This window comes from Eretmochelys imbricata, chromosome 1, assembly GCF_965152235.1.
Source record: "Eretmochelys imbricata isolate rEreImb1 chromosome 1, rEreImb1.hap1, whole genome shotgun sequence".
Lineage (NCBI taxonomy): Eukaryota > Metazoa > Chordata > Testudines > Cheloniidae > Eretmochelys > Eretmochelys imbricata.
The window spans coordinates 63,614,833-63,625,258 of NC_135572.1; positions in this window are offsets into that span (position 1 = coordinate 63,614,833).

A 10,426-nucleotide genomic window follows, 5' to 3' on the forward strand; every position below is an offset into this window, starting at 1 on the left:
TTGGCTTCTCTCAGCCTTTGTAACACAAGTCCCACATGGTTTAAGTGGTCTTGCCAGGAGCTACTGAAAATAGCCATGTCATCTACATAGGCCCTGACAAAGGTCTGTAACCCCCGCAGCACCTCATTGATAAGCCACTGAAAGGTAGCACCTGGATTTATTAATCCAAAAGGCATAACTTTAAATTCATATAGTCCAGATTTCCACTATAAAAATGGATTTTCCTGGGCATCAGCATCTAAGAGAATTTGCCAGTACCCACAAGTCAAATCCAGTGTGCTTATGAATTTTGCCCTCCTCCCTCCCAACCCCTCCTCCAACAGATCCAGTAAGTTCTCTATTCCAGATGTGGGATATGGGTCACATTGGGTGATAGCATTTAGCTTTCTAAAATCCACACCAAATCTCCTGGCTTTATCCTTTTTAGGTACCATTACAATAGGAGACACCCAGGGGTTTTTTGACTTAGTAATGACTTAGCTTTTGACTCAAAAGGTCCTTCCCAATAATCCTGCATTTTCTTTTTCCTCACTGGGATCATCACTAACACCAAATCACCAGTATCATATTATCTTTCTTCAGCATGCTGGTCATACCAAACTTTCTGAGTGTCATGACTTTCCTCAAGATTCTGTTGCACTAAATTCATCATAACCTACAAATTCTCCTTAAAACAAGTGACATACTCCTCTACAGGCTGTCCTGTCTCCTCTGGACTGCCCTCCTAAGAGCCTTGAATTAAATCTAGGCGTACCCTAACCTGCCTCCCATACAGGAGGTCAAAGGGGGAAAGCCAGGAGATTCTTGGGAAACACTTCTGTATGCATATAGCAAATAAGGGAGTAACACATCCCGGTCATTCTCATGCCTGGAGACATACATTCTTAGCATAGCTTTTAAAGTTCCATTAAATCTTTCCACAACCCCATTAGTTTCTGGATGATAGAAATGGAAATGGAGATATATAGCAGCCTTTGTATGTGTCACTCCACATAATTCCCATAACTTTTTAAAGACTACAGACATGAAATTTGCACCACGGTCCATCAAGATTTCTCTGGAAAAACTACTCTGCTAAAAATGGTGAATACAGCTGTAGTCACTTTGAGTTTCAATATTAGACGTGGTACCTGATGGCAGACTCCACTACAACAAGTATATATCTCTTTCCATTCCTAGAAGGTTTAGTGAGAGGTCCCACAATATCTACAGACAGTCTGGCAAACACCTCTTTAATAATGGGCAAAGGCTGCAGAGGTGCTTAATCCCTTGCTCTTCTGACATAAGTCACATCTCTTACAGTCCTCTTTCCCCCCAGCATGTTTCCAGCTTTCTCGGCCCCTGTCCCTGGCAGCTGCACCTGGGTGGGGAATGGCCTGCCACCACCTCTCCAGCCAGGCTTTCTCAGGCAGCTGCTACACAGCACAGAGGCAGCGACGGGAGCCGCCGGCTTCAGCCACGTGAAAAGCAACATCCTCCCACTCCCCACCCGGACCTAACTGCCAGGGAGAGCGGCCAAACGTGCCAGGGCAGAGGCGCACTGAGAGAAAGACAGAGCCCCTTCTCCTGCAGGTAATGTGGGGCGGGGAGAGCATGAAGGCCCTGGGCTGAGCGCGGGGCATGGGGGTCGCTGGGCAGAGGAGATACATGGGGTGGTCACATATCCTCCCCAATAGATTGCCTCCCCCACTCCCCGAGTATGGGGAGGCGTGAGTCGTCTATGGGCAAGCTGTTTTTGAGGGCCTTTCCCTCCCCCTTGCAGCCTTCCCTGCTCACCACAGACAAAGCAGGTGAATCAGATCTATACTTTCTTTGGGACTGGGTTATAACATGAATATGCTTAGGCATGGCTAAAATGTTATTAGCTATTAAAATATCAGTGGGCAACACATTTCTGAGCAGGCAGGAATACAAGGCTCAGTCGCCAAGTAAGCAGGAGAGGTCCATAGTAGCAGACAGCCAGGGATTCCGCTAGTTGCTCACACAACTTTCTATGTCTCTTCCTGGTTTAAATTGAGCTCCTCAGCCAGTCGGGCATGAATGTTTTCAGAGGAGAGGCCCTTTGTGAGCTAGCACTTCACCGGTTCTCTTCCCTGAATGCTCAGGTGAGCTGCCGTGTGGTGGTTGTGATCTGAGCGCTGCCTGAGGACCCATGGGTCTGGGTTTGAGGTCCACAATCACTCACCTTTTTCTCCAAGCCCCTATTTGTTCTCCAAGTGAGATGCAGTGCTTGCATTTGGGCAGGTTCCTGCCTGGCTAACTTTGTGCTGGGTCAGGCAAAAGCAGCCCTTTTGTAATCTCACCAGCACAGAATGGCCAGGGCAGAGCGGTGTGATGTGCTAGGATTGTTCCGTGCACTGATTGTATCCTGGCTGTGGCTTGATTACCCTTTTTATAAATCGACTTGTAACCTGGACAATATTTTAAGTGAACTTGGTGATGTGGTGCTTTAGTGATCCATGTTTAATGTTCACTTAAGACTTGTTTTGCTTTATTTTATTCATATCTTTTTGGATATATATTGTAATTTTATAACATTTTAATAGTTTTTTAAATGTGATTTTATGTGAATAAAGGTGTTTTTCATGTCCTTTCCCTCTCTCTCAATTTCAAAAGCACTATCTTTCATTCCGCTACAGAACAGGAAATTTTTTAAAATCTCAAAAATGTCCATGGGATGTGACCAGCTCTATTCATAAGCACCAGCAAATAACTCCACTACCATTTTAGTCTTACAGTTAAAAGGCAAATGCAATTTAAGAACCTGAACCTGAAAACACACATGTGCATTACTTTACTCAGGCGAATAGTCTCATTAAGCTCAGTGAGACTGCTCACATGAATAAACATATGTACCTGTATAAACATTTGCAGGAACAGATGCTCACAATGCAATGTAGCCAGGAGCACTTGGTTTACTTATTATCAAATACAATTTACATGGGTCATCTGTCAGTGAAGCAGCTTGAAGAAGTTTGTGGGAATAATGTTAGGATGCAACATTTGCTTACAGCAGACTGGCAACAAAATAAATCAAAGCATCACAGAAATTAGACATGGCTCAGCTAGTCTTTGCCCTGCCAATGCAAGGAAGAACATGTAGCTAGCCAGAAAAAATAGGCTAATACTGGATTCTCTCTCTCTCTCTGCATATATATATATATACACACACACATATACATATACGCACAAACACACAAACACTGAATTATAAGTTTTTGTCTCCTTTCTTTTCCTCACTATTGGTTTTTTGCTTTATGAAACCTTTCCCCACTTTCTGATGCATGACACTGAACACACTTTTCACAACCTTACCAACATTCACCTTTCCTTTAATAAGTCTTGCTTCATTTTCTCCTTTTTGGCTGTAGGGTTGTTGAAGAAAAAAAAACTTGCAAAAAGTATGTTCTAATTCAAACCATTCAAAAAGAGTTCAAAAGCTTCCAAAAAAAGTCACCTGTCAGCAGAAATCACCCACCAAAAATTTCACTTTGAGATGGAAGTTTCAAGAAGTTTGAAATCACTGAAAACAGAAGATTAGAAGATAAAATTGTATGCAGCCTGAGGGCCACTACAATCTGCTTACAATTTGCTGTTTCTATTAACATTTCTGCTAGAAAATTAATTCTCTAGAATATTCACAAAAGCTGAATACAAGTGGGATGCCAACTATGACCAAAAGTGAATTCAATCTGAGTGAATATTCCTGGAAGCAATTTGTTGTATAATCATTCAGCTTTACTCTACACTATTGCAACAACTGAAAAGTAAAAACTGCTTTTTTAGCAACTCATGACCTGTGGCATTTGATGGGATTCTTTTTAATTACACAGTATCTCTGATGGTTTGTAAGTGCCCTTTTCACCTGGACTTTGCTGCAACATTTCCAATAAAATTGATAGAAAAAATAGAGTTGCCAGGCGTCCAGTTTTTGACTGGAATGCCTGGTTGAAAAGGAACCCTGGTGGCTCCTCAGTGCTGACCGGGTGAATAAAAGTCCAGTCGGCAGCACAGTGGAGCTAAGGCAGGTTCCCTGCCTGCCCTGGCTCTGTGCAGTTCCCAGAAGCAGCTGGCATGTCCAGCTCCTAGGCACAGGGACCAGAGAGGCTCTGTGCGCTGGCCCCGCCCCAAGTGGGAACTGCAGCCAATGGGAGCTGTGGGGGGCGGTGCTGGCCAGTTCCGAGGAGCCACATGGAGCCAGGGCAGGGAGGGAGCCTGCCTTAGCCTCGCTGCACCACTGACCGGGAGCCGCCTAAGGTAAGTGCCATCCTGCCGGAGCCCAAAACCACAGCCCCAGATCGGAACCCCGTCCTGCATCCACCCCCGAGTCCACACCCCCAGCCAAAGCCCGCACACCATCCCACACCCCAACCCCCGTCCCAGCCCTGAGCCTCCTCCCGCACTCTCAACCCCTCAGCTCCAGCCCAGAGCCCCCTCCTGTACCCCAACACCCTCATCTTCAGCCCCACCCCAGAGCCCTAACCTCCAGCTGGAGCGCTCACCCTCTCCCGTACCTCAACCCACTGTCCCAGCCCAGTGAAAGTGACTGAGGGTGGGGGAGGGAGGAGGATGGAGTGAGCAGGGGTGGGCCTTGGAGAAGGGGCGGGACAAGGGTGTTCGGTTTTGTGCGATTAGAAAGTTGGCAACACTAAGAACAAACGCACAGAATGCTTGTTCCTGCTCCCACTTACTTCAGTGAGTGCAGGATTAGGCCCCTAATTATGCTACAATCTTGGAAAATCTATGATGAATTCTGTTCTTGGCTCTCTCAGCTTGATCCTGAAAAGTGCAGAGAGCTCTGACCCTGATCCAGCAAAGCACTTAAGCATGTGCTTAACTTTACACATACAAATAATGCTTTTGACTCCAGTGGAATTATTCACATATTTAAAGTTAAGCAGGTACTTAAATGCTTTGCTTGATTGGGGCTGGGGTGTTCTACACTTTGCAGAATCAAGCCTTGTGTCCGTATCTGACTGCTGAAAAGCAACATGGAGTTTAATACCTAGAGAGTGAATGGTTATTTTGATTCTACATGAAATTTATGGTGCAATTTTCAGAAGTTCCTGTTTCATGTTCATGTTCAGCCCTGGCATAAATAGCTGGAGTAACATTAAACTGGCGATAACTATCCAAAATGGATGATTACTTTCTTCACTGATGAAAAATTGTACATGTACATGCAACACATGTAACATTACACAAGGGCGTTTCAATTTACCCAAAATTCACTGCTAAATTTATATAATGGACTCATTGGAGATATTTTTAATACACAGACTCAAGAAGCTAACAAAAATGTCACAAAGAAAGTTTGCACTGGTCTCAAATCACTGCATTTCTGGGTACTTATTTAATTTTGCACTACTGCTAGCGCATTTCACACCAGAGACATGGTAATGGGGAGCAAGGCATTAATGACAATGAAAACACTGGCATTTTCTTCTTCTTCTTTTTTACAGATGTAAGCAGTGTCAGGATGAGCTCCACCCTGACATCTGGTGGTGAGGTGTGGGAAGTTGTGGAAAAGAACTTCAGGGGCCAATCTCATTTGCATAGGCACACCCACCCCGCCTAGAATGAGGCCATAGCTGCCCAAATGGTCACTTTGGCTGCTGTGGGATCCCCAGTGTCTCTGTTATTGCGGCAAGAAGAATAAATTGTTATTACCCTGATTATGGGAACTCTGCTTGGAACTGTACTTGGCCTTTTGTTATGATGGAGGGACTCACCATCAACTAAGTAGCACTCACTAGGCAAGGGTCATGGGTTCCAAAACTCTGTGAATTGAGAGAGGCTAGGGACAAGTATTAATACTTGGTGGCATGGACCCCTTGATGAGGGCCTTACATGTTAATTGCACTTCCTCCTTTCTCCACTGTGGAATATCAGAGCTAATTTTGATTTCATTAGAAGTCTAGTTACAGGGTGCTGAGCTCACTTTGGGCTAAAAGTGCACCAGCACTGAGGCTCCCCTACTCCAAGCTGAATTCACCAAAGAGCTGAACTGACTAAGACCTGAAATCACTGAGCGTTGTGTTAAGTAGTGGGGGAGCCTGAAGATATATTGTGGAGCAGTTTGCAGGATGGCCGGAATGCTTTGTGGACAGGCTGGTGGAGCAGTTCGTAGGACGGTGGGAGCTGCTGCTGGGCCACAGAGCTGAGCGAAGCAGTTCGTGGGGCAGCTGGCGGAGCGGAGCAGAGTGAAGGCCTATGGAGCTGTGGGGCGGTCAGCTTCAGATCATAGATTCATAGATATTAAGGTCAGAAGGGACATTATGATCATCTAGTCTGACCTCCTGCACAAGGCAGGCCACAGAATCTCACCCACCAACTCCTGCAATAAACCTCTCACCTATGTCTGAGCTATTGAAGTCCTCAAATCATGGTTTAAAGACTTCAAGGAGCAGAGAATCCTCCAGCAAGTGACCCGTGCCTCATGCTACAGAGGAAGGCAAAAAACCTCCAGGGCCTCTTCCAATCTGTCCTGGAGGAAAATTCCTTCCCGACCCCAAATATGGCGATCAGCTGAACCCTGAACATGTGGGCAAGATTCACCAGCCAGATACCCAGGAAAGAATTCTCTGTAGTAACTCAGATCCCACCCTATCTAGCATCCCATCACAGGCCATTGGGCCTATTTACCATGAATAGTTAAAGATCAATTAATTGCCAAAATCATGTTATCCCATCATACCATCTCCTCCATAAACTTATCAAGTCAGATAGGTCTTTTGCCCCCATTGCTTCCCTTGGAAGGCTATTCCAAAACTTCACTCCTCTGATGGTTAGAAACCTTCGTCTAATTTCATCTAACCTAGAAAACTCAGCCAGTAGTCATCCATACAATTAATCTCTCCTGGCTTCTGCTGCCAGAATCACCGAATTCTGTTCAGCACTGGTAGCTTTTGGTAGTTTTGCATTCTTTTGATTTTCTTGACAAATAACACATTTTCCAAATTTGTGGCAAGTCCTGTTCTTTCAAGTATGTTTTAAGGGGCTTGTGTCCTCGAAGTCTTCATATACTGTAACTTCTCTGTAGAGGTAAAATTCCCAAAGTATATTGTTAGCATTACCACCACCACCGTTTTTCATTTTGTACAAGTACACAGATTTGTGCTACAGAAGATATAAATTAGATCTATGTTAGCATCAGAACTGACATTTTTGTACTGACCTATGTATAAGCATCACTAAACTAAAAAGCTAATTTCTATAATATTTCAAAGGCAGGTGCCTCTTACCTCCACCCCCATCTTCACCCAGATTGGGAGGTAAAGCTCTGTAGATAAACTTTTGAACTCTGGGGCTGCCCTGACCAGGGACAGAGACTTTTGAGTCACTGGACTTTTGGGACTTTGGGTGATTTGGGGTTGCTGGACTCAAGAACCAAAGGGAAAGGGCATGCCCCAATTTGCTTGGGGTGGGTTTTTTGCTCATGGGTTGTATTATGAATCCTGTTGGTGGTGTTTCCCCAACATAATGCCACATTGTTTCTCTCTCTTATTAAAAGGCTTTTTGCTACACTCAGACTACGTGCTTGCGAGAGGGGAAGTATTGCCTCTTGGAGGCGCCCAGCGGGGGTGGTATATATTTGTCCCTGGTCACTGGGTGCGGGCTCGAGCCGGTTTGCATTGTGTTATTGGAATGGATCCCCTAGATATTGAACCTGGCCCTTGTTGCTGCCAACTCTGACTGGCAGCAATGAAGGATTTTATTTTCGATTTTTCTTAGGAGACTGCGCTAACCATCCAAATTAAATAGCATTGGTGCTCCGTAAAAATGTTTTGTTTTTTATTCTTGTTTAATAGTATTTGGGGAACAAAAAGGAGGTAGGGAAAGATGTGCAAGAAAATAAAATTCAAGTAATCTCAAAGTTTTGTACACTTTTTTAAAAAAAATATTATTTTCAATTAAACAAAACTCTGGAAATAAATCATCCAAAGTACGCTGTTAATAGTTTACTGTCTGGTTTGAGTGAGCTTAACCTTAAGGCGCGGTAGGCTCTGGAAACTTACTGTGACTCATTGAGTAATAAGTAGCTACAACATAAAACATCAACCCACACACAATTTCCCTGCCTCACTCTGTATATCTCTCATTTTAAAAGAAAAATAAATGAATTATCTCATTAAATCTGTTTTTAATCTTTATGAGAAAATAATGTATATAAAGAAATATTACTTTTTCTTGAAAACGTATCCATATATCAAAGAAAATAGACAGTATATTCTTTAAAACTCTATTCTGCAATCAGCCCTGTTCCTTTTCTAAACTCTGATTTTTTAAAATGAAGTTTAACATGTACCATATAACAAGCAAGCATTTACGATATATGAAATAAATGTATAACGTGTACACAAATATTCTTAAAGCTAGTAAGGCAAATCTAAAACACAAATCACAGAACAAATATTATCTCCATCCTTCAAGATATGAGTGCAAGAAAAAGGCTCTGCTCCTGCAAACCCTTGTGAATAAATCTTTTCTTGCAGGAGTAATCCAACTGACTTCAGTGGATTTACGCACATGAGCAAGAGTTGCAAGATTAAGCACATAATTAGGAGAACTGTTGTCTATTTCCAAATATCAGACTGCATATTATAAACAAATGAGGCAGCACCTGCTATTAATACAATCTATTTCTCATTTTCCATTTGCCAGCTTTCCAGTATCTCAGGAAAATATTTCTTTGCTCTCTATCTGCCAGTACCCATCCAAACTATATACTCTTTGGTCAGGTCTCCAAGTTTCGGCATGACTTGTAATAAACATAGCTTTGGCGTAGACAAAAAGTGAGTGCCTGAAATGTGACTTAGTATAATTTGTGCTGTTTATCAGAATCCTATGATCTTTAAACACTCCCCAAATATGATTTTTATATAGTCTGCCAGGTGAGAACACTAGCAACCTATTTCAAAACCATTTAAATCAGTGATACTGAAGCTATAGTACCTCATACTGCTCTCCTCGTGGATATGAATCCTGAAAATGAAGCACCCGTTGCCATGGGAACAATTTTGACAACTATGTATGTGCAGCCAGATGGGTTAAATCTGTATGTGCCATGGTAGCTAGCTGAGGTAAGTAAAAATGCCTCACATTAAAACATTGTACAGGATGTCTCTGGGCCAGTTTCTCTGACCATGTAAACTGACACCACTCCACTGATTTCAATGTTTCTGTGCCACTTTACACCAGAGAATTTGGCCCTCTGAATGTCAGTGACATGAAGCCAAGCACAACCAGTCAGTTGGAACCCTCAGTTTGCAAGGCCTAGGATTCAGAAAGTGACTATCTCTCCCACACCTGTCCCAAACTCCTGTGCCATGATAGCTAGGGTTGTTCAGAGCCATTGGAAGATGGTGTCAAATAGGTAACGTCTCTAGAACTGGTGTGGGGATTGGCAGAGGATGATAGAGAAACAATGAATGTTAAGATCTGGATGGGAGGGTTGGCAGCATTGAATGAACCAGTCCTTACCAGAACTGGGCTTGTTGTAACTGTAAAGAGTCTTCACACACAGAGCACTAAGTAATATTCTTCTTATTGTAACTGTTACATAGCTCTTTAAATGAATAATGGCACTTTGAGATCCTCAGAGGGAAGTAACTAAAGTAGAGCAAAGTGCTTTACATACTTTAATTACTGTCACCTACTGTTTAAAGTAGGTAATAATCTTATTTTGCAGGTGGAGAAATTGAGGCACTGAGAGCTTAAGTGATTTACCCAGGATCACTCTGGTTCTTGAATATTGGCTGCACAGATATTTCTATTCCTAATAACATAGCGAGTGTGCAAATCCCTTTGATGTAATTCATTGCTGTACTCATTATTCCCCATCCATATGCACATGGCAAACACAGCCACCTCAGCTTCTCACCCTTTTCTCTTGCCTCCTTGTCATCCCATTCCACTGTCCAACAGAGAGACATTTGTATAGGGATCACCCTCTTGCTGGACTGTGCTGAACCATCCTAAACTGGGGTGGCTTTTATTCCTGTCTTAGAAGAATGCTTCTGCCAGATTGCACCAAATGGAAGGGACTTCTGAAATTTCTGCAGGAAAATAATCCAGATCTCTCTACAAGGTTAAGGAGTTGTTGTTTTCTTTTAAAATAGAAGACCATATATTCCAACAGCGCTTTCCTAATTTTGGTAGCATAGGCCTCTATTAGTGGCGAGGGATGAGGTTACTCTGAAGGGCAGAATAAGTGAACCATAATATCCATAGCCCCAAGCAGCAGTTAGATATCAGAATCAGTGATATGATTGTGTAATCATGTGCAGACCAGAAAAACATACAAGTAGAACAGTGGACAATTCTAGAGATTTCACGTACTACACGTCTACTACATTCGCAGGTACACATACACATCATACTAGTGGGCTACAGCAGTTTTCAGAAAGAAGTTTAAAGACAGTGT